The 25,077-nt window shown below is 50.5% G+C and overlaps 1 pseudogene; it reads left to right on the top strand.

Annotated features, from left to right (window-relative positions):
* Window positions 1-25,077, top strand: part of LOC128945560 (uncharacterized) — a 1,627,138-nt pseudogene that overhangs the window by 1,480,271 nt on the left and 121,790 nt on the right.

Genomic DNA, 25,077 nt, shown 5'->3' with positions numbered 1-25,077 from the left:
TCATCTACATTCACTCACTTTTATTTCTCATTCACTTCCACACATTCTTTCACACCCTCAGGACACAGAGTGGATCCCTGTTGACAGAGAATTCCGGGTCCCTGTGGCCCCCCCTCGCCTTGGGGTGGCCTCTGGGTCTCAGTATCTCCGGGCCTCCTGGGAGGGCCCTGACTCTGCTGCCTCCGGTGCCGTTCACCTGTGAGGCTGATTTGTGTGTCACTCACACTCTTTAGCCACGGCCCCCTCCCACGCCCTGGGGACAATGGCCCGTTTGCAGGTCACCTGTACCTTATGCCACAGCCACCACACACCCAGGAGAACAATGGCTTATTTGTGGGTCACACACTCCTCTTTCCACAGCCCCCCTTCCCACCCGCCCGGGAAGCTGAGGGAGATTTTGTGTGTGACTCACTCTCACACACAACACGGCAACAATAAGATACCTTTTTCTTTCAAATCAGCTATTACAATTTTAGGTGTTTCTGGCCAGTTCCGGTGCTCTTGGATATCCCTCAACCCAGCTGTGTTGTGCAACCTCAGATACTCTTGGGTGTCGGAGTGTTGGGGGGTAGGACAGTCGGGACGGACGGAGACGAGAGATCTCTGCAGCCAGGTCGTGGAACTTGCGGTTTATTGCAAAGGGCCTGGGTGCAGGGCCCTGCTTGGAGCTGCCAGGCACAGCTCGGAGCAGGCCTGAGAGAAGAGAGGGGTAGAGAGGATGAGAGGGTAAGAGAGTAAGAGGAGAAGAGCGTAAGAGAGTAAGGGTCCCGTTACAATACAATAAGTCTTCTTCTGTGTTGAATATTCTATTTCTCACTAACCAATCTAGTACAAGATACAAATCCTAGAGCATTTACATACAGCCTATAAGAATCAATACATTACCATACTGTGTTAAATTTTAAACCCTAAAAACTCCTCTTTGGCCCCCTTCTGCCAAGTTAGTAGGGTCTGCTCTCACCCTTGGACCTGTCTGCAAGCAGAGGGAATTGTTTCATCAAAAGGGGATTACTTTCAGCTGGCCACACCATTTTGTTTTCTAGTTGTTCAGGAACTAAGATATTTCAAAGCTTGCTTTCATTTCAATCTCGCTTATAGTTTCTATATTGTCAAAATCTTTTGCCAGACAATCATAAGGCTTTCGTGTTTCATCTTCCCCAGCACTTGGGCATTTTTTTGTCCCTCAGTCCATCTGTGTGCTCCAATCCCTGATGCTCTTGAACATATCTTCAATCTGGAAGAATTTTGCTCAACCCTGAATGCTCTTGGAATGTTAATCCCTCAACCCAGCAGGTTTTAATTCTGGATGCTCTTGGGCACTCTTATCCCTCAATCCAGCAGGTTTTTAGGGGCCTCTTTTGTGCCATTTCCTAGTGGATTTGGCTCAGAAACTCCTCTGCTCCCTTCCTCTGAGGGATCCAGCCCCTCTCTGAGACCCAGTCCCAGTTACCCCGGGGGATTCTCTCACTCCTCTTATCACTCGCTGTGTCTCTTTACTGGCTGCTTCCCTCGAGGAAAGTTGGAAACGCAGCGTGGGAGACTCCAGCACTCACTTGGCAGGTGTGGGACAACCAGCCCTCCTCTCATTCACACACATTCATCCCCCTGTACCTGCCCTCCTGAGAAATACTTACCAATCCCTTTTCCTTCCCGGGTTCTTCATGCACATTACTACTCTTAGGGGCCAAATTACCGCGGTTCTAGGGAGCCTTTTCCCCTTCTCTTTGTTTTATTGTCTGCTTTTGTCCACCATAACCTGCGTCTGTCGGTCACCCCAGGGGAGACAGAGCGAGGCTGCCAATGGGGCAGGGCGCGCCTTCCCCACTCTGACTCTCCTAAAGCACTGGCAGCGAGGTGTTAGTAACCATCCTCTGCTACCAAATTGTGAAAAACGCCAATCACTTGCTTTTAAAATTTTAAAATTTTAACAATAATAAAATGGTCATAAAAAGTAGTAATAATATTAGAGTAATAACAATTGCGACAAATCAAATTAGGACAATATGAGACAACAAATACAAAGAGTTACTGATGTCCGAGTACTTTTTTCTAGGCAGCAGGAGCCTGAAAAAGGACACCCATTAACCCTTAAAAACAGTAGCCTGTTGCATATTCATACACTTCATACATGATGCATAAATTCCATTCAAACACAGGATTCTGTCTGGTAATCATCAACTTCTTCCTCTGAATCCTAACAGTGCCTGCGAGGCAGGAAGAAGTTATTTCTTCTGACAAGAGAGCAATAAATTCTTTTTCCCTGAAAGATTTAGGTGTCCTGTGGCTGCTATCTCACTGCAAGTCCTTTCTTTAAAAAAAGTCTCTTACCAAGCATAGTTTCTATTTTAACATTTTTTTAATAACCTAAAACTATATTTAACCCACTACTTAAGAGAATTAATACAGTGTTACTTTCTAACACAAGACATATAATATTCATTTTAATATTTGTGAAAACCCAATCACAGAATACACATTTTTTTACAAGTATAATCCCACTTCCAATCTCTCCCAGTTTGGTCCCAGCTGTCTCCAGCATGGTTCCAGTTGCTTCCTCAATCAACTCAGTGAGTTCCAGTATGATGCCACTTGCTCCCAGTTGCTCCCAGTCAGGCCCAGTATGGGGGATGATGTGCAGGGTGTGCTCACTGTGACACTCAGTTGCTCCCAGTATTAGTCCAGTCAGTCCCAGTATGATCCAAATATGAGCCCAGTGTGCTCCCAGTCTCTGCCAGAATAAACCAGTTGTGCTCCACATGGTTCCAGTTGCTCTCTTTCACCCTCACTTTCCTTCTAGTCACTGCCAGTATATCCCAGGGTACCCCAGTTCCCTCCACCATCTTTCCAGTTCCTTCCAGTATGATCCCATTTTCTCCCAAGCACTCCCAGTCAGCCTCAGTGTAGTGGCACTCACTGCCAGTATGATCCTAGCCATCCTCAGCACCATCCCAGTTCATCCCACTATATCCCATTTACCCCTAACATGGTCTCAATAGCCCCCCCAGGCTCCTACTCACTCCCAGTGTGATCTCAGCATGATCCCAGTATGATGGCAGCATGGAGTCAGTACAAACTCAGTACAATCCCAGTATGATGCCAATAGGATGTCAATAGAAAGCCAGTAAAGTCCCAGTCACTCCCAGTATGATCCCAGAATGATCCCAGTGTCCAACAGTGCGATCACAGTCTGCCCTGGCATGGCAATATGATCCCAAAATAATGTCAGTACAAACCCAGTACAGTCCCATCATGATCCCAGTACGATCCTAGTATGATGTCAATACAAAGCCAGTAGAGTCCCAGTATGATCCCAGTATGATATCTGTACAAGACCAGTACAGTCCCAGTCACTCCCAGTACACTCCCAGTATGATATCTGTACAAACCCAGTACAGTCCCAGTAACTCCCAGTATGATCCCAGTCCAGCCCAGTCCCTGGCAGTGCTGCCACTGCTGGGATCCCCCAGCCCTGTGTGCGTTCCCCCCTGGCAGATGTGCCGAGAGGAGCCCCAAGGGCTGGCAGTGGCCAGGCAGGGTCCCCAGCAAGGCCCAGTTTGGATGTGCAGCCCCCAGTTTGCCCAGTTTGCCTCTCCTTTGGCCCAGGCTGGGTTCTCCCCGCCCGCAGCGGCTGGGAGCAGCCGAGAGCCCCACGCTGCCCATCCCGACCTGTCCCGGCTCCATCCCCGCTCCTGCCGCGGGCTGTGAGGGCTGCGGGAATGGGGCACCGAGGGTGTGGCTGCTGCTGGGGGAGGAGGAGGAGGCTGGGAAGGGCAGGGATGAAGGGGGAGGAGGAGGTGGGGTTAGGGAGGAGGAGCAGGGGGAGGGGGAACGGAAGAGCAGGAGGGGGATGAAGAGGGAGAGGAGAGACTGTTGTTATCTTATTGTTATTATATTGTTAAAGAGTCCATACCTTCTCGCTGGTTCTCTGCCACATAGCTCTTCTCTGTTCTCTGTAGTGCAGTTCCTCATGGTTTCACAGGGACTCCTCCTGGGCTCTCGACCCACCCCTTTTATCCCAGCTATCTTTACGAGCCACAGCTGCTGCCCAACTAAGGACTTTGCAGCTGTGACTCATTTAGAATAGCTAGGACCCACTTATCTAATATATATAGGACTCTCACTACATTCCAGTTGTTGTATTCTTATTGCTGTTATAACAATACATATATTCAGGCCCCCACAAGAGAAAAAGGCGGATCAAGGCTGAGCTGAGGGAACCACGCCATCGATCCCTGCCTGAATTCGCAGCCCCCACCTGTGGGATCATCATCCCCCAATCGCGCCGGTGAGTGGGGAGGGGGAGCTTGGCCCAGATATCCTGGGGGGGTTCCTGGGTTGGGTTTTTTGGGGGAATGTTTGGAGAATGAAGGAGTCCAAGGCTGAGCGGAAAAGGCCCCTTGGGGGCACATCGGGGGGTTGCGGTGGTGGCTGTCGGCAGAGGCAGCCTGGAGGAGCAGAGCCCTGTGTCCCCCGGGAGCCCAAAGTGGGGAGCCCAGAGAGGGGGGAGCGCTGCCATTGGCGGGAGCCTCAAGAGCCTGGAGAGGGGCAGGGGGGACTCCTTGGAGCCGCTGCAGCCCAGAGCAGAGAATGAGGGGAGAAGGGAGCTTGGGAGCCCAAAAAGCCCAGGCATCCCGAAATGGGGAGAGCGAAGCAGGGGAAGCTTTTGGCATTGCTGGGACTGCCAGACCCAACACCAACGGAGGCACCACTAAGGGAAGCCCTGCAAGTGCCCCGAGTGCAGGCAGAGCTTCGTGCGCTGCTCCAGCTCCATCCCCCACTGGAGGAGGCACTTTGGGCACAGCCCAGGTGAGCCACATTCCCTGTGATCCATGTTGAGAACACACCTGGCTGCTTCACCTTTTAATTTCACCTTAATTTTTTTCTATTCTCCATCTCTTTGCACTGCAGAAGCCAAGAGGAATAGATCTGTCACCTCCAAACCACTCAAATCCCAGTGAAAACAGCTCAATCTTACCCCAAAAAGAGCTCAAACCCACCTCAAAAAACTCAATCCCATGCCAAACTTGCTCGATTCCACAGCCATCAGGCTGAGATGAAGTTGGGAAATGATTTAGAGTCGTGGGGTCTCAATTAGAGTGGTGGGATGGAGATTGTGTGGGGCTGGGTGTGTGGGATGTATTTGACAGCAAATAAAACTCTGAGACTTACTGATTTCTCTCCCGTTCATGTTCAGTCTGTTGCAGCTCTGTTTGCAGAGTGCCGCCTTGTCTTTGTGTCCCCTTTTCTCTTCTCCCTCTCTTTGCCTGCTCTGTTTCTCTCTCAGTGTCTCCCTGGACCCACGGACCACCAGAGACCCTCCCCTGATTTAACTGACCCAGGAACCACCAGAGACCCTCCCTATATTTAATTGCCCTAGTGCCCACCAAACACCCTCCCCTGATTTAATTGACCCCTCCCCTGATTTAATTGACCCCCCCCCACCCACCAAAGAGCCTCCCCTGATTTAACTGACCTTTCCCTGATTTAATTGACCCCTGCCCTGATTTAGCTGCCCCCTTGCCTGATTTAATTGACCCCTGCCCTGGTTTAGATGTCCCCACAGACCCTTCCCTGATTATTTATTATTTTATTCCTGATTATTTATTATTTTATTTCCCAATTGTTATTTTAATTCCCAGTCCCAGGAGCTGAAGTCCTGAAGGCTGGCAGGGAAATGTCTCTGTAGGATTTTGCTCCATTTACCTTCAAGGACAGGAACATCTTTTCCTGGCTGGGAGCTGGAATTGCAGACTTTTGGAATGTGTGCAGGGCAATACAGACTGGGATCAAATAGGGACTGGGATCAAACAGGGACTGAGATCAAATAGGGGCTGGGATCAAATGTGGACTTGGATCAAATATGGACTAGGTTCAAATAGGGACTGGGATCAACTATTGATTGGAATCCTACAGTGTCAGATAAACTGGACTGAGCTTATATAGACTGAGATCAAATACGGGATAGGATCAAGTATGAATTGGGATAAAAAATGAACTGGTATCAAATATGGACTAAAATCAACTATGGACTGGGATAAACTGGACTGGGATCAAATCAGGACTGCTATCAACTTTGGACTGGGATCAAATATGGCCTGGATCAAATATGACAGATTTTATGGACTGGGATCAAATATGGACTAGGATAAGCTATGGACAGGGATCAAATATGGACTGGGATCAAATATGGATTGGGATCAAATGGACTGGGTTCCTACAGACTGGGATAAACTGGACTGAGATTATATAGATGTGGTGGTTTGAGAGGAAGTTAGTTTTCTGGGATATGAAGTGGTCAGGCCAATAGGTGCTCACATTTGAATACTGCCACCTGGTTTGGCCACTGGGGACATTGGATACGCCTCTGAGAACTCAGGGGTTAAAAAGCAGAGCACTCCCGGGGGAAGCTCTCTTGGGTTCCAGCGAGGGAAGCAGGTCGGGCCTCCCCTGCCCAGCTCCTGGCTGGTTTGGGGCTGGGTGAGGTAGGCCTGGCCCGAGGATGGAAGGGTGGAAGAGCCCCGAGAGGCATCGGCAGCCACAACTCCCCCCCAGGAGACAGAGAGCGCCTGTGCCACCGTGAAATTTGATATCCTGTGCTGGCAGCACAGCCCGGCTGGAGGAGAAGGGTGGGGGGGGGGGGGATGCAGCGAGAAGGGGTCCGGCAGCTGTGGGAGCTTTGGGCGGGCAGAGCCCGAGCTTTTAACCCTTTTTCGGACAAGGAAAACTTTGCAGAACATTAACCTTTCCTAGAAGAGAGATAAGAGATGAAATGGAGGAAGGAAATGTGCAAGTGTGAAGGTCTGGTCAAGTGAAAGATGTCAGGAGAGTAGAGAAGAATCTTAGGTGGGAAGAGATGATGGAGTGGCCTTAGCTGGACTTTTCCTGTATGGCCATGGACAGAACCATGTTTCCTGTGACACAGAGACTGCATCCAGGGGGAGGCAATGGCTCAGTGCCAAGAGGTTTCAGTGTTGGTACCCCTGGGCCCCAGGGGGTGAAATTTGGGGGGCACAGGTGTCCCAAAGGTGAGACTGTGCCCTTTTTGGAACGGGACAAAGCATCCTTAAAAGGACAACCCTAGAAGCAGCTCTGGTCCATGTGCAGTGGTGAGAGCACTGGACATGGAAGGAAGAGGTCACAATGGCAGATGTTCTCAGGGCGGTGCCACGAGTGACGTGGAAACACACAAGGTTTCAGCGGTGTTTCCTGGGGAAGCCTATGCCACAAGAAGGATTCCTCTCCCCTTGATGAACTGAGAATTGATTACCTAAAACATGGTGATGGACTGAGAGTTGGAGATTTGGGGAATAGATGCATTGGAAATTTGGTGGGAGGGGGAGGAAATGTTTTTGGAAAGTTTTCATTTTCCTTGTGTGTTTCTTGTTACTTAGAGTTGTAGTTTAGTTAATAAAGGTTTCTTTTCTTTATTTCTAAGTGGGGGCCTGCTTTGCTTATTCCTGGTCACATCTCACAGCAGACACCAGGGAGCATATATTTTCATGGGGACACTGGCATTGTGCCCGCGTCAAACCATGACACCTACGCTGCCAGTTGGCCTTTTTCCACCTCTCCAGCCATCCCCACAGAGCATTGGCTACCATCCATGAATCAGTGTAGAGGTAGAGCTTTGGCCATTTCTCTCCTTTAGCATTGTCCAGGGCCAGCTGAACAGCTTTGAGTTCTGTAAGTTGACTTGATCCACCTTCTCCTTCAGCAGCCTCTGCCACCTGTCGTCTGGGGCTCCATACGGGTGCTTTCCACTTCTGGTCCATCCCTGCGATGCGACAGGAACCGTCAGTGAAAAGAGTGTAGCGCATTTCCTCTGGGGGCAGTTGGTTATAGGGAGGAGCCTCTTCAGCCCATGTCACTGCTTCTTGTTGCTCTTCATCAGTAAGACCAAAGTTCTCACCTTCCAGCCAGTTTGTAATTATCTCCAAAATCCCAGGGCGATTCAGGTGTCCAATACAGGTGCACTGTGGGATAAGAGCAATCCGTTTACTCCATGTAGCGTCAGTGGTGTGGTGGGGGGTGGGAACCCTTCCTTTGAACATCCACCCCAGCACCGGTAGTCAGGGTGCCAGGAGGAGTTGTGCTTCCGTGCCAATCACCTCTGAGGCAGCCTGGACTCCTTCATAGGCAGCCAAGATTTCCTTCTCTGTGGGAGTGTAGTTGGCTTCTCACCCTCTGTAGCTTCGACTCCAAAATCCCAGTGGTCGGCCTCGAGTCTTCCCAGGCACCTTCTGCCAAAGGCTCCAGGACAAGCCATGGTTCCTGGCTGCAGAGTAGAGCACGTTCTTCACCTCTGGTCCTGTCCTGACTGGGCCAAGAGCAACTGCACGAGCAATCTCCTGCTTGATCTGTGCAAAGGCTTGTTGCTGCTCAGGGCCCCACTGGAAAGTGTTCTTCTTACGGGTGACCAGGTAGAGAGAGCTCACGATCTGACTGTATTCGGGAATGTGCATCCTCCAAAAACCTATGGCGCCTAGGAAAGCTTGTGTCTCCTTCTTATTGGTGGGTGGAGACATTGCTGTGATCTTGTTGATGACATTGGTGGGAATCTGACGCCGTCCATCTTGCCACTTCACTCCCAGAAACTGGATCTCTTGAGCAGGTCCCTTGACTTTGCTCTTCTTGATGGCAAAGCTGGCTTTCAGGAGGATCTGGATGATTTTTCTCGAACACCTCTGCTGCTGTCTTCCCCCCCACAATGATGTCATCAATATATTGCAGGTGTTCTGGAGCCTCACCCTTTTCTAGTGCAGCCTGGATCAGTCCCTGGTAGATGGTGGGGCTGTGCTTCCACCTCTGGGGCAGTCGGTTCCAGGTGTACTGCACTCCCCTCCATGTGAAAGCAAACTGAGGGCTGCTTTCTGCTGCCAGGGGAATGGAGAAAAATGCATTGGCAATGTCTGTAGTGGCAAAGAACTTTGCTGCCTTGGACTCAAGCTCATACTGGAGCTCTAATATGTCTGGCACAGCAGCGCTCAGTGGTGGAGTCACTTCATTCAATGCACGATAGTCCACAGTCAATCTCCATTCTCCCTCAGATTTATGCACAGGCCAAATGGGGCTGTTGAAGGGTGAGTGGGTCTTGCTGACCACCCCTTGGCTCTCCAGCTCATGGACCATTTTGTGGATGGGGATCACAGCATCTCGATTCGTTCGGTATTGTCGGCGGTGCACTGTTGAGGTGGCAATTGGCACTCGTTGCTCTTCTTCCTTCAGAAGTCCTACTGCAGATGGGCTTTCTGACAGTCCAGGCAAGCTGTTCAACTGCTTGACACCCTCTGTCTCTACAGCAGCTATTCCAAATGCCCATCTGAGTCCCTTTGGGTCTTTGAAATACCCACTTCGAAGGTAGTCTATGCCCAAAATACATGGGGCCTCTGGGCCAGTCACAATAGGATGCTTCTTCCACTCATTTCCAGTCAGGCTCACCTCAGCTTCCACCAAAGTAAAATCCTGTGATCCCCCTGTCACACCAGCAATAGAAACAGACTCTGTCCCCACATGTCTCGATGGGATTAGTGTACATTGTGCACCAGTGTCAACCAAAGCTTTGTATTCTTGTGGTTCAGATGTGCTAGGCCAACGAATCCGCACAGTCCAAAAAACACGGTTTTCCCCGGCCTCTACCTGGCTAGAGGCAGGGCCCCTGTAAGCCTGGTTATCCTTCTTTCCCTGGGCATATGTCTTGGAGGTTCCTTCAAGGGGATCAAAGATATTGTCATTATCATCATATGTGACAGTTCGGTTACTGGCCAGTGGAGCTGCTTCCCTTTTGGAACTTCCTCTCTGAGTCTTCAGTGCACGCACCCGTTTAGCCAGAGCAGCAGTAGGTTTTCTATGCCATCTCCCCATGTCTTCTCCACAATCACGCAGGTAGAACCACAGCTCAGCTTGTGGGATGTACCTTCTCTCGCCATCTGGGGAACGTCTGTGTTGGGTACCAGAACCTCTGATCTGTACTGCCAAGATTTGGAGAAAGCCCTCTTTAATCTCCTCCCTCAGTTTCTTGTGACCCTCCTCTATCTTGTCTTCTAATTTTTGCAGACATGTTTCCACCGCTGAGATTCTGGCATGTGTTGGGCCATGCACAGCATCTGCATATGCTCGGAGCTTCCTTGCCATATCCAGCACAGTCTCCTCACCATCATCCTGCTTCATTATTGCTAAAGCAGAAGCGTATTCTTGTGGGCCAAGTCGTACAAGTTTTCTCCACATCACAGATGTGCATGGTACCAAGTCTGGATTTACAGTTTCCATCATCTGAGAAGACAATCTCAGCCACTGCCATTTCCCTCAAGCGTTGAATCCCTTGTTCTATGGTTTTCCACTGGGTTTGCTGCATACAGAGATCGTCTGCGCACAGGTATTTTGTGCTACACTTCTTAGGAGTCGTTCCCAGAGGCTGTGAGAGTTAGCCCCGCTCATCATTCCTTGGTCTATGACAGGATCCTGTGACAGGAATCCCAAATGCCTGGCTTCAGTGCCGTCCAGAATTGTAGCCTCGCCTGCAGCATCCCAGAGACGGACCAGCCAACTAATTATGGATTCATCAGGTTGTCAGGTGTAATCCTTCCTTAGGCCACAAAGGTCCTTCGGGGAATAAGACTCAATATTTGCGTCTGATCTTGTACCTGCTGCTTTGACTCCTGATTTTATGTCAGGAGGCATTGAGGTTCCTTCTTCTGTATCACCATCATCATCATCATCCACTGATTGATTAGTTTTTTCCGTGCATTTCCCACTTCTAGTACTGGTAGCAACGTCCATGGGTTTAGATGCTGGCTTAGGCTCACTATCTGGTCTGGCTGCTGGCTTCAAGCCTGGGTTGGCTACAGCTTGAGTGACTGGGATAGCTGATTTATCTCCCTGCCCCCCTGCCTCTGTCTGCTGCCCTACACTATCTAACAAAGTGCAATAAGCATAGGCCAGGGCCCAGCTTATTGCAATTAGCCTTTTCTCCTTAGAATCGTCATGGCACTTCTCTTTTAGGTATTTCCCCACTTCTGAATTTGTTCCCGTAGAAAATCCCAGTCTACAGGATCAGAAAATTCCTTCAGGGTTTGGCCTATATTTTCCCATTGTCCACACCACTCAGGATTTTTCACGCCTGCATCTGCTTCTGGGTCAGAGGTCTCACCAGCTCCTCTGGATAGCTCAGCCCTCATTCTACAGAAGTTGCAGACCATATAGAGGAAGCTTACCAGATTAAATACCAGAAAGATGGTCTCTTTAACATTCAGGGGAAACTGAACATTTTCAAAAAGTGACATAACCGATCCAAAGGAGAAGAAGGAAAGGGAAGGCTGGAAAGTCTTATTCTCAGCTCCTCCTCTAACAGACTGAGTGCAATTACTAATAAATTCCCAAAACGTACTACTGAAATTGGGATGCAGGGTAGGATGAAGAAACCATAAACCATACATATCGTAAACAGACGCCAGTATCTTTGTAAACGCTTTATAAATCATTATCACCAAGGCCCGCACAACAGCTATTCCAATCCGTACCCCTCTACTGTAAAAATTACTTGTTAAGGACAATAATCCTAGTGACCAGAAAGGTATTGAAACCTCAAAAAGGTCTAGAGCCCAGAGCCACACGAAGGCTTTCACACCCAGAGACATCAGGGGTTCAAGCAGCATGGCTACTAACTGCTTTAACAACAACAAACACACAATTAATGGAGCTTTTTCCCAACTTTTCCAGCCCCACACTGGGCGCCAATTCGTGTATTTGTCCAGGTTTAGAGCAAATTTGGGGAAGAATCCCCCAAAGGAGCTCCGGTGGGAAAAAGCAGATCCAATCGGCCCCTCCCCCCAACTGGTCCAGGAGGAAAAAATAACTCCTTGGAGAAAGGTGGAAAAAAACTGTTTATTAAACAATAAAACCAAAACAATATCAAACAATGAGACCCCTTGCCACTCTAAAAGAGATGACAAACTGAGAAAACCCCGGGTTGAAACTCAGCTCACTCAGTCTCTGATCAGTCCCTCCAGTGCTGGAATTGTCGCAGGCCAGGCCTGGCCCGGTGGGCCACAGCTGCAGCTGCCGGTGCTCACCTGGGTGTTCAGGCCAGAGCAGTTTCAAGAGGTCCAAAGAAAAAAGGAAAAAAAAACAGTCCAGGGAACTTCTTTGCCTCAGCTAGGTAAAACTAACTAAAAAGCAAAAGAAGAGCTCTGTCCCCCTGTCTGTTCATCCACAGACAACACAGTCCAGGAGCAGGAATGTGGAGGAGGAGTGCAGTGTCTGAAAACAAATCTGCGCGCTGCTTCTCTTCCCCCCTTCACTCTCTGGAACACTCTTAAAGTTACAAAACTTACTATTCAACATAAGCAGAATGAGACAATTGGGGATAAAAGCATCATAGAGTAAACCCAGGACAAGGTCTAAGATTCAGAGTGGATTGAGAGGCCCCTGTGTCCATCAGAAAATGCCTCCTCTCAATGCAGACCCACCCTGAATGTTCTCAAGGGCTCCCGTGTGGAGGGTCCCTGGTGTGATGGGAGCTGTGACAGCCCTGGCAATCCATGTCCATCAAGGGGTGGACTTGCTGGTCCTGAGGGTGCTGCTGTCTGTGCTTGCAGTGTCCTTGTGCCCTGCAGCTGGAGCCCTGATTCCTTGCCAGGGGCTGTTTGGGTGGGCTCTCCCCTGGTGAGGAGGGCAATGCCTCTGCCAGGTGCTTGTGGCCGAGCCCGTGCCCTTGGTGCTGGGGCCCCCTTGGGCCCTGGGGTTGATCCCTCAGGGGCTGTAGGAACTGTGCCCTGGCCTTTGCCTTCAGCTTGGCCTTTTGCTGCTCCCTTCTTGCATTCACCTGCTGTGCCTTTGTGCCCAAGTGCTGCAGGGCCTTCTTGTGCCCCTCCTGCAGCCCCCCTCAGTGCCTGTGGGTGCTCATCCTCTGACAGATGCTGAGCTTTCTGCAAAATCATTTGTATCTACAGTAACCCTAATAAAATCCTTAAAAGGCAATCTCCGTGCTAAAATATACATTCCACATTTCCCAGGTGTTCCTTGCTCCTCCTCCCTGTGCTCAGGGTGCCCTCCCCAGCCCGTATCCCAGAGCTGCTCCCTGTCCTGCCGCAGTGTCCAAAGGCGTCCCCGGCGGGCAGGGCCGGCAGCTCCGCGGGGCCGGGCAGCGGCCGGGGCGTCCCGCAGCCTCCTGGGGGCCGGGGGCCGCTGCCGGCCCTACCCGGGGCTGGTGGGGTCAGGCAGCGCCCGGCGCTGAGCCCCGGCTGCCCCACAGCCCCGGCCCGGCCCCGCAGCTCCCCACAGGCCCCCAGCCCGTGCTCCCGGTGCCGCAGCTCTGCGCCCGGTGCTGCCGCTGCCCCCCACAGATAAACCCCCTGAAACCCTGACCTCCTTGTTTTCCTCTCATGGAAACCGGGGACACAAAAGATCTGGATCAGCTGACAAGTTTTGAGGCTAAGACCCTGATGACAAACATCCCAATCCTCAGTATTTTTCTCTTCCTCCGCTTTTCCATCGTCCTTTTCCTTCCCACATAGATTCCTCCTGCAGCTTCTTGCCTTAACCATATTGCTGCACACTCCCCTTCACGCAATCCCTTTGCAGCACACCAACACCATCCATGCCCTGTTGTCCAAATGCGAGGGGAATTTGGGGAGGTGGGAGTGGGGCAGCGCCAAGGCCGGGCCCCCCCGCACTGTCCTGGCGGGAGCGGCTGCAGTGGGGACCGAGTGCGGGCGGGAGCGGCCGAGAGCCCAGCGCTGCCCCAGCCCGGCCTGCCCCAGCTCCATCCCTGCCCCCGCCGTGGGATGCTGTGGGTTTGGGGGGAAGAGGGAGCCGGCAGTGGGTGCTGGGCCTGGGGCAGGAGGAGAAGGGAAGGAGAAGCAGAGTTGAGGAACAAAAGGGTCAAACGATGCATGAGGGAGGAGAAGGTGGGATTGTGCAGGAGAAGGAGGAAGAGGAGTGGGAGAAAGAGCAAGGACGCTGGATGTGGAGGAGGAGCAGAAACAGGAGGCACTACAAGGTTCCACTTCTCCCTGTATCTGCAGCTTCCCTGCCAGCCCCAGTAGCATTCCCCCCCTACCATGCAGCAGTTGACCGGGGATTGGGATCCACGATTTTCCCGGGGGTGAATCTTGGTGTTTCTGAGCTTTATTGGGCTAATTGTTGGTGCTTTTTTTTTTTGTGGGGGCTGAATCTTTATATTTGGAAGGTGCTTTTGTTGAATCTTGATGTTTTGGAAGTTTTTGATCTGTGTGTTGATGTTTGGAGGACTTTTGTGCTGAATCTTGGTGTTTTGGAGGTTCTTAGAGACACAAGATGCCCAATGACTTAATGAGATGAACTTGGGCAAGGAGGAGCTCCCAGTCGAAGACACTCTCATCTTGTTTTTTTCCCCATACCAGGATTTTTCATTCCTAGGGCGTCTGTGAATGGAGCAGGAGGAAAAGCCCTGGAGATTCCGCACGAGGAGGGGCAGCAAACCCAGCCCAGGAAGCTGTGGGGAGGAAAGAGCCCCCCTGAGCCAGGAAGGCAGCCGGAGATGCAGCCAGAGCTCAGAGCTGGTGGAGAAGCCCCATGGCAGAGAGAAGCCACACAAGTGCTTGGAATGTGGGAAGGGTTTTAGTCGGAGCTTAAACCTGATCCAGCACCAGGTGATCCACTCTGGGGAACGGCCCTACGAGTGTGAGGAATGTGGGAAGAGCTTCAGCTGGAGCTCCAGCCTGAGGAGGCACCAGAGGATCCACACGGGGGAGAGGCCCTATGAGTGTGAGGAGTGTGGGAAGAGCTTCAGCCAGAGCTCCATCCTGATGCAACACCAGAGGATCCACACTGGGGAAAAGCCCTTTGAGTGTGGGGAATGTGGGAAGAGCTTCAGCCAGAGGGGCCACCTGATGCAATACCAGATGATCCACAGCGGGGACCGGCCTTACGACTGTGGGGAATGTGGGATGAGCTTCAGCCAGAAGGGGAGCCTGATTCAACACCAGATGATCCAAACTGGGGCAAAGCCCTATGAGTGTGCGGAATGTGGAAAGAGCTTTAGATACAGCTTTGGCGTGAGGAAACACGAGAGGATCCACACTGGGGAAAAGCCCTATGAGTGTGGGGAGTGTGGGAAGAGCTTCAGCATGAAGTGCAATCTGACGGAACACCAGAAGATCCACACTGGGGAAAAGCCCTACAAGTGTGGAGAATGTGGGAGGAGCTTCAGAGGAAGCTCGGCCCTGATTCGGCACCAGGTGATCCACACAGGGGAACGGCCCTACACCTGCTTGGAATGTGGGAAGAGCTATGGGTGGCACACTGACCTGAGAAAACACCAGCGTGTTCACTCTGGGGAGAAGCCCTACAAGTGTCCCCAGTGTGGGAAGAGGTTTCACAGGAGCTCCGATCTCCTCAAACATGAGCGGAGTCACACCGAGGAGAGGCCCTTCCGCTGCCCGGACTGTGGGAAGGGATTCAAGCAAAACTCCACCCTCACCCTGCACCGGCGCATCCACACGGGGGAGAGGCCCTACGAGTGTGGGGAGTGTGGGATGAGATTCTCATCGAGCTCAACTTTAACCCGACACCAACGGAGGCGCCACTAAGGGAAGCCCTGTGAGTGCCCTGAGTGTGGGAAGAGCTTCGTGTGCTGCTCCAGCTCCATCCCCCATGGGAGGATCCACGTTGGATGATCCCCAGTGACCCTCGTTTGTCAGAGACCTGGTGATCTGTGGTCCTGGTGATCCAAGTTGGAAGGCATCGGGCTGGGGGGCTCCACATCTTCCTGGTTCCCTGAGGGCACCTAGATAAGCCCAGCAGCAGGAACATCCATAGGGATGCAGACCTATAATGGGAATTCCATGGGGAGAGCAAATTTGTCGACTTTCAACCCCATAAAATCTTTTGCATTCAATTCTATCTTCCTGTGACATCAAGGCTTATTGAATGGTCTTGGAGGTATATTCTGGGTTGACTATTTGGTGCTTGTATCCCCAGTCTGTTCTGTTAATGCTGAATAATAAGTTTTGCACCTTCAAGACTTGTCCTGAGAGTGAAGGGGGAGAGAAGAAGCACGGAGTTTGTTTTCAGAAACCGCACTCACTCCTCCACATTCCTGCTTCTGCACTGTGTTGTCTGCAGATGGACAGACAGTGGGACAGAGCTCTCCTTTCCTTTTAGCTAGCTGAACCAAACAAGTTCTTTGGACTGTGGGGTTTTTCCCCTTTCTTTGGACCTGTTTACACCTGCTCTGGCCTGAACACCAGAGGAGCACGGGCAGCTCACACCTGTGGCCCACCGGGCCGGGCCTGGCCTGTGACATTTCCAGCATCGGAGGGACTGATAAGAGACTGAGTGAGCTGAGCCTACAGACCATGGAGGGACTTTGTGAGTTTGTCTCTCTTTTAGAGCGGCAAGAGGTTTTATTGTTTCATATTATTTAGGTTTTATTGCTTAATAAACAGTTTTTTCCACTTTTCTCCAAGGAGGTATTTTATTTTTCCTGAACCAGTTGGGGGAAGGGCCAATTGAATCTGCTGTCTTAAAGGAACCCCTTTGGGGGTTCTCTCCCAAATTTACCCTGAACCAGGACAAGGTCTTTTCCAACTTCAAGGATTCCACAATTTTGATTTCCTACTGCCCAAGGGTGTCTTCTGTAGCCAAATGGTGAAAAACTGGGGAAAAGGCCAAGATTTTAGAGACAGTGGGATAGAAATTACACCAAAAAAGGTTCTTCCCTTCTACCCAAGCACATGGATCCTCAGCTGGTATGGACAAGGAAATCCCTTTCTTTTGCCTCAATTTTGTTTTAATTTCTCTTTATCCCTTTAAAATATCCAATATTGAGGTAAAAATAGACATTGAACTAAGACTTGGGTGTGGTCATGGTAGGACACATGGTCAAATGGAGAGTGACTTGGGGACACATGGATATTAACAGGGATGGGGCCATTTGTGGGGACATGGGGGGACACGGGCATGGATGGAGATGTGGGGGACAATGACAGGGATGGAAACATGGTGGGGAGACAGCCATGGGTGAGGACATGGTGGGACATGGGCAGTGACATGTGGGGACATGGCCATGGCCGGTGCCATGGGGGGAACTTGCAGGGGATGTGGGGGATGCTGGGTTTGAGGGGGTTGAGGGTTCCTGGGAGGGACTTGGGTCTTGCTGAGGCCTTTTGGGACCCCAGGCTGAGCAGCTCCAGCTGTGTTGGGAGACCCTGGGGGAGGTTCTGGGGCAGCTGCTCAAGGACCCCCTGACCTGGAGCCCCAGCCAGGCATTGGGCTCCTGGAAGGGGATGAACGTCCTTGTCCCCAGGAGGGAAATCCCAGCACCCCCAGGGTGTCGGGGGCAGCTGAGGGGCCACAACAGGGAGGGGAAAGCCAGAGAGAGCTGTCGCACTTATAAGCTAAACCCCAAAAGTCCCAAAACTGAGGGATTCCTCCCAGGAAAAAGCAGCCAGGAGCTGCCAGAATTGAGGGAAAGGGGAGATGTGACCTTCCAGACTGAGCAGGAGGGGCCTGCATCCCCCAAAACCAAGAACAGGGGTGAGGGCTGGGGCTGGGGGCACAATGGGGAAGGGGTGGAAGAGCAGGGGAAAAGAGGATTCAGAGCGCGAGAGGGATGGCACCCCCAAACTGAGTTGGGAGGCGTCTTTGGGTTGGAGGAATGATGGGTATGGGGAGGGAAAGGTGGGGATGGAACAGAAAAAGAGCAGTTCCATGGGGATCCCTTTGTGTCCCCATCATTTGATTCCTGGAGTGATTCCCTGGGGCTCTGGGAGGGAATGGATCTGCACTGGGTGGGTCCCCAAGCCCCCTGCCCATCCCTGGGGGGTTCATGGGGGGTTCCCTCCACCCAAATGCTGGTGATGCTGCAGCCATGGGGGAGAGGTGGGATCTGGAGTGGATCTGGAAGGGGGAGAAATAGGAAGAGTAGGGAGAGGAGGAGGAGGATGGGGAAAAGGAGGAGCAGGAACAGGAGGAAGAAGAGGAGGAGCCCCAGCAGAACCACGCTTTTCCCGCCTGCCTGCTGAGTCTGCAGCTCCCCTGGCCCTGGCAGCATCGATCCCCCAGATTGCACAGGTGAGCGGGGAGGGGGAACTCACCCCAAATCCACTGGGGGGGGCCTCTGGGAGGATTTGTTTGCAGGGTAGGGGATGTTTGGATCTTGCAGGGCTCCAAAGGTGAGACGCAGATGCCCCTTTGGGGACTTGTGGAGGGTTCCTGTGGCAAACTGGCTGGGGAGGTGGTACCAGTTTGGGGGGAGATATTGGCATCAGAGTGGGGAGAGTAGCAAAGGCCAATCCCAGAGCTGAGGGATTCTGGCAGCCTGGAGGGGTGGGGGAAGCTGGAGATGAGCAGGGTCTGGGCCTGCCTGACTGTGAACAGGGCTGTTACTTCTGGAGCTGTACTTGGGCAGCAGGACCAAGGGCTCACCCATTGTTTTCCCTCCAAGCCAGGATTTGTCAATCCCAAACTTTGTCTGGATGGAGCTGGAGGAGGCTGCAAGGAAAAGGAAGATGGCCTGGGACACTGAGGCAGGTGAGGAAGAAGTCACTGCCCCTTTCCCCCTCTCCTCTGCTCTGTGTCTCAGCCCAGCATTGCCCCTGGCTGCAGGACAGCCCCACTGCTGACACCATCCTGCCAGGGATGAATTGATAGGATCCCTTCCCCTTCCCTCTAGCACAGCGGCAAATCCCATCCTCTCCTTGTCCACAGCTCCTTCCTCTTCTCTTTCTGTCCTTCCTTCCTCATTCCTTCCTCTCCTTTTCTTTCCTTACCCCAGGCACTGAGCAGCAGATGGAGACCAGGGAGGACAAATCCCTGTGCTATTCACATTTCTTTGAAGAGAGACATAATTCTCTCTCACAGGATTTTTCCTGGGAAGCTGTGGAAAGGCTGAGAAAGCTCAGAAAGGAAGAAAACAATTCTTATCTCGCTGCACCTGTTGTTTGGCACATGTGGAATGTGTTATGGAGATTGTTTACCGAGAGTGATTTGTTAATTGGACTGTGGTGATGGTTGTTTGGACTGATTGACCAATTAGGTCAAAGCTGCGTCGTGACTGTCTGGAAAGGGTCAGAGGTTTTTCTTTAGTATGTAATTTAGTATAGATTTAGTATAGCAATAGTGTAATGTAGTATAATATAGTATAGAATAAAGCATCTGTTCAGCCTTTGAAATCATGGAGTCAGAGCACATATTTCCCTGGATGGGTGAGACAAAGTAGAAATTTAACAGGATAGAAATGCATTTTTGGATTGAGGTGAAAAGTGCTGTTCTGAGCCTGTAACTTGTTTATCTGTGCTTAAGACTCCCTGTTCTCACAAGAGAGGAAAAAAAACAAAGAAAAAGTCTTGTGCTCGCAGAATGGCCTCAACCAAGAGAAGGAATTCAAACTCCCAAGATAAGTGGAGGCCCCTTTGTCAGGGCCAAAGGCTGAGGCTGTCCAGAGAGCTCTCTGCGCAAAGGGCAAGGACTGATGAAAACTAATTGCAGCTTGTAATGTGAAATCAGTAAAATGAATATGAATGAGACAATATGCATATGTATAAGCAAGGGGTAATTCTCAGGGGTGTGCATGTCCTTTAGGGGGAACAATGATTCCCACATGCGTTCAGTGCTAAACATACCGGCTTTACAACTTTTTACAAAGTTGTGGAGTTTCTCTTTTTTTCCACTAATCATTTTGGTGAGCCAGCCTGAAGATTGTTTGTCCTCACAGGGGCGGAAGGGAGGACGGACTCCTGGGTGCTCCCTGGGATTTTCCTGGAGGAGCTCTGCTCCATCTCGGCTTGCCTCCTGCGGATACAGACAATGACCTACTGCTGTGCAGATACACAGTACGTCTGTCAAAGGGCCCGGGGGAGATAGGGCGGCTGATAAGTCACTCAGAGACATCTGAGTGCACAGCCTCGTCCCTGTGCTTGCAGGTAACCATCAACCAGGAGCATGGTCAGCGGCAGAGGTTCCCGGTTGATAGCATGACTGGGAACGGGTTCATTGTTCAATGAAGCGGCCACTAGCGACTCTGGGGTGAGCCGAGTGAACCCGAACTTTGTGTGCTTGTGGTGTCCAGACATTGTATGGCTAATGCGTTGTGTGGTTAATGTTAGTGTGTTTATAATCGTGTGAGTGCGTGGTGTATAAAACAGACCAAACGAGTGAGTGAGTGAGTGTACCCACGGCATGCGGGGGCAGTTCTACCCGTGTCTGAAGCAGCCAGGTTAGGCCCGGAGCACCGGCTGGGGCAGGCTGTGAGGGCAGGGAACACCCCGTGGAGTAGTGGAACATGTGGAGAAATGTGGGTGAGGACATTTAGTCATTGATTGTGTTTAAAAGTGATGATGTGTGATCTGTGTAGATTGTGCGCATTTTACCCGTGGCTAGATGAACTCAGGGGATTCTTCTGCCCCCGCAGTTTGGACTTGGTCCCTGGAATTTTACTGTGTCCTGTTATTTTGATTGTGTCCAGAGTGTGTGAGGACCAGAAGAGGCTGGATAATCTGATGTGGGTAGATGCTGAAGTGTTGCATGCTTGGTTGTGTCAAGGAAAGTGGGCACTCTTAAGAGATACCCCTTTCCCAAGTGAGTTTGTGTGGTTCCTCCCCCACATTGTGGTAATTTGATTCTCGGTATTGTAGGCTTGTGTTTGTGGAGATTTTAGGATTTTGTTTGCAACAAGTGTAGCATTTTACGTGGAAAAACTGCAGTATGGTGATTTATGTTTAACTGTGACAAATTAAAGGAATTCCAGGAATTCCCTTCCCACAGCAACCTAAGCCCTGACTCTCGTGAATTTGAGATGCAGGGTGTATGTGTGTCTGTGTCTGTGTTTGTGGGCATATCAGAGTTTTTGCTGTAAGAGGCACAGCTTTTTGCAAGGCAGCAAAGTGAGTGTCAATAGAAACAATGCTTGAATTAGATTGTGCGGGAAGAGAACTGGGAAAGAATGAGATCTTGTAAAGCAGAGTTTAGGTGGAAGAGACCAAGACAGGCACTTTATAATTTATGTTATTCTAAGGAAACCAAGGCTACTCAGAGAGCTCTAAGGAATTTAGTAGCAACTGGTCACGAGAAGCAAAGAAGTAACAGGATGTTTGAATTATTAGAAAAGAGAGTTTCATGTAATTTAAGAAACCCAGCAGAAATCATTAAAGCTGAGCGAGTTCAGCTTATTTTTTACCCCAAGACTTTGAATTAAGGCAAAAGGCTGGGATGGGGTAGAAAGATGGGAGCTAAGAAAATGGAATTTTTAGTAGACACAGGGGCAGCAAACTCAGTGTTAAATAAAGCCTCGATGCCTGTAACAGATGTTATGGTAAGGGGGCAACTGGCCAATCTGAAAAATCATATTTTGCAAACCATCAAAATACTCATCGGTTTTTGTATATGCCCAACTCTCCAAAGGCCCTGTTGAGAAGGGACTTGTTGGAGCAGCTGGAAGCAAAGATCACATTTAAAGATGGGGATATATTTTAGAGGTAAAGGATCAAGAATATGGAGATATATTGAGCTTAATTTTTCACAATTAGTGAAACAGAAATTGAAAATAAGGATGAAATTAACAAGAAAATAATAGATCCAGTGTGTGGTAGATAGGGACAGGCGATCGGAAGATCACGCGATGTGACAGAAAGCGGCAGGACTCCTTTTCCCCTAATCCCTTAAGATAAGAGATCACTCTAGGAATGTGACTAGGAATGTAGCCCCCCTAACGATAGTAATGCTCGTAACTTTCCACTCCTGGTAACTTTCCACTGCTTGCTAACCATAGATGGCAATGCAGACCCCCTTTGACGTAGAGAGACCCCTTAGACTATAAAACCCCACGAGATGAGATAATAAAGGCCTTTGACCGTCCACCACATTGGTGTCTGCGTGCTTCTCTGGCCCGAGCGACCCCGGAGAGTTTGGGTTGCCGTGCTGTTCCTCGAAACCAGGTCGCCTTGCCTGTCATGGGATGACCGCTTTTATCCCAATATCGTGTATTATGTCTGGCAGCTGTGTTTTTTTTCTCTCTCTCTCTCTCTCTTTTCACCCCCCCCCCCCCGCCCGTCTTGCCGCGGCGGGGCGGGGAGGGAGGAGGGAGGGGGACTGGGTGCACTTTGGCTTTTTGGCTTTTCGCTTTTGGCTGCTTGGCTGGCTGGCCTGCTTGCTTCTGCTTGCTACTTCGCTTGCTTGCTGCTGCCTTAGCCCTAGCTGATAGCTGCCTTTTTTCCCTTTGCTGCTTTCTGTGCTGTTTTTTTTTTCCCTTTTCTTTCGTCCTCTCTTTCTTACCCTCCCCTGAAGATACTGGACCGGCTCCGGACCTGACCTGGGACGTCCGGCGGGACCTCCGGAGCCTGCGAGAGACGCTCGGCACCCTCCACAACACTGACTGGTTTTCTTTTCTTTTCTTGTGTTGGGGAGTGTTCTTTTGTTATTTGCCAATAAATAGGTTTTGTTTTCCACTTTGCTCCTTCAAGGAATTCCTTCCCGAACCCGGTATTGGGGGGGGAGGGGTGGTTGGAGATTTCCCCTAATTTGTCCTAAACCAGGACATCCTTCTTGGTGCGTTGGCCGGGAAAGAAGGCCAAAGACAGTGGAAAACAAACCTATAACAATAATATTTTGGTTTTGGTGGTTTGGTGGGCATATTGGTAATTCAGAATGTCATTTGGGGTGGAAGCTTGCCGGTATTTCTGGTCCCTAGGGGTTTTTGAAGCTTTCATATCTTTGTGGTCCCTAGGGTTATTTCCTTACCCAAAAATAGCTCTTGTGTTGTCCCTAATAAGTAGCTTTTGTAAGCGGGGGGCACTAACCAGAATAGTCATTGGGCTGGTCTTATGTGTGTGGATTTGTCGGATAAAAATGCTGGACTTTGTTTCAGGAATGTATGGATTGTTGTCATGGCTGTGTACTCAGTTTGTTTGGGGAGAAGAAGGCGAAGGGGCTTCTCAGCTTTTGTCTTCCTTCTCCTCCAAATTGTTGACGTCTCTATTAGGAAATGTTGAATTTCCCCTGAGTTTAAAAGAAACCATCTTTCTGGCATTTAATTTATTAAGCCTTTTCTATACTGTCTGGAGTGTATATAAAATGAAAGCCGAGATTTCTAGAGGGGTTAGAGAGACTCCTGATTCAGGAGTAAAACAAAGCAGGAAAAATCTTGACTGGAGTGGGAAATGGGAGGATATGGGCCAGACTTTAAAGGAATTCTCTGATCCTATAGACTGGGACTTTCCATCCGATCAAATTCAGAACCCAGTCGAGGTGGCAAAGTATTTGAGGGAGAAGTGCCATGGTAATACTAAGGAGGAAAGGATTACTGCAGTGAGCTGGGCCTTGGCGTTTGTTTACCGTACTCTGCTAGATACTGTGGAGCAGCAGATAGCAGACAGGGAACAGGGAGATAAGTTAGTTACTATCCCAGTGACCCAGGCTGCAGCTAACATCCCAGGCTCCAGGCTAGCAGCTGGATCAGACAATAGGCCCCAACCCATGGCTGTTGCAGCTAATACAAGAGGTGGAAAGTGTAAAGACAAGACCGATCGAAAGGTGGAAGATGATGATGATGATGCAGGAGAAGGACCCTCACCAAAATCAGAGGCCACATCAAGGGGCACAGATTCTGGAGCTAATACTGACTCCTTTTCTCTGAAGGACCTCAGAGGCCTAAGAAAGGATTACAGACGACAACCTGACGAATCTATAATTAGTTGGTTAGTCCGCCTCTGGGATGCTGCAGGGGAGGTTACGATTTTGGATGGTACTGAAGCGAGGCATTTGGGATCCCTGTCGCATGATACTGTCATCGATCAAGGTATGATGAGCAGGGCTAGCCCTCACAGCCTCTGGGAACGGGTCCTGGAGAGTGTAGCACAAAGATACTTATGTGCCGATGATCTCTATATGCAGCAGACACGGTGGAAGACCATAGAACAGGGGATCCAACGCCTGAGAGAGATGGCAGTGGCAGAGCTCATTTTCTCAGATGATATAACAACTAGGAATCCGGACCTGGTACCATGCACACCTGTAATGTGGAGGAAACTTGTGCGACTTGGGCCACCTGAATACGCTTCTGCCCTGGCAATAATGAAGCGGGATGATACATATGAGACTGTGCTTGATATGGCGAAGAAGCTTCGAGCGTATGCAGATGCTGTGCATGGACCAACTCATGCCAGAATTGCAGCAGTGGAAACCCAACTGCGAAAACTAGAGGACAAAATAGAGGAGAATCATAAGAAACTCCGGGAAGAGATTAAGGAGGACCTTATTCAAATCTCGGCTGTGCAAATTAGAGGCCCTGGTATCCAACGCTGGCGCTCCTTTGATGGGGAGAGAAGGTACACCCCACGGGCTGAGTTATGGGCCTTTCTGCGTGAGTCTGGAGAAGACATGAGGAGATGGGATGGAGAACCCACCACTGTTTTGGCACAACGGGTGCGTGATTTGAAGAGAAGAGGAAGTATCACCAAAAAGAGGGCAGCTCCGGTTGCTCGCAGCCGAGATGTTGAGTATGACGATGACCTGTCCGATCCACTTGAAGGAACTTCTAAGGCATACGCCCAAGGAAAGAAGGACAATCTGGCTTAGAGGGGCCCTGCCTCTAGCCAGGAAGAGGCACGGGAAAATCGGGTTTTTTGGAAGGTGTGGATCAGATGGCCTGGCACATCAGAGCCACAAAACTATGAAGCATTGGTTGACACTGGATCACAGTGTACCTTAATGCCATCAGAACACGTGGGGACAGAACCTGTTTCCATTGCTGGAGTGACGGGGGGATCACAACAGTTGACTTTGTTGGAAGCTGAGGTGAGCTTGACTGGGAAGGAGTGGCAGGAACATCCGATTGTGACTGGTCCAGAGGCTCCGTGTATTTTGGGCATAGACTTCCTCCGGAACGGCTATTACAAAGATCCTAAGGGATTCAGGTGGGCTTTTGGAATAGCTGCAGTGGAGATAGAGGGTATTAAACAATTGAATACCTTGTCTGGACTATCAGAGAGCCCATCTGCAGTAGGACTCTTGAAGGTAGAGGAGCAACGAGTACCAATTGCCACTTCGACAGTGCACCGCAGGCAGTACCGGACAAATCGAGATGCCGTGATCCCCATCCACAAG

The sequence above is a fragment of the Melozone crissalis genome, unplaced genomic scaffold (assembly GCF_028551555.1).
Source record: "Melozone crissalis strain CALT ecotype California unplaced genomic scaffold, PUWL_Pcris_2 ptg000066l_1, whole genome shotgun sequence".
In the NCBI taxonomy this organism is placed as follows: Eukaryota; Metazoa; Chordata; class Aves; order Passeriformes; family Passerellidae; genus Melozone; species Melozone crissalis.
The sequence above is the reverse complement of the archived record's forward strand: the minus strand, read 5'-3'. Positions and strand labels throughout refer to the sequence as shown.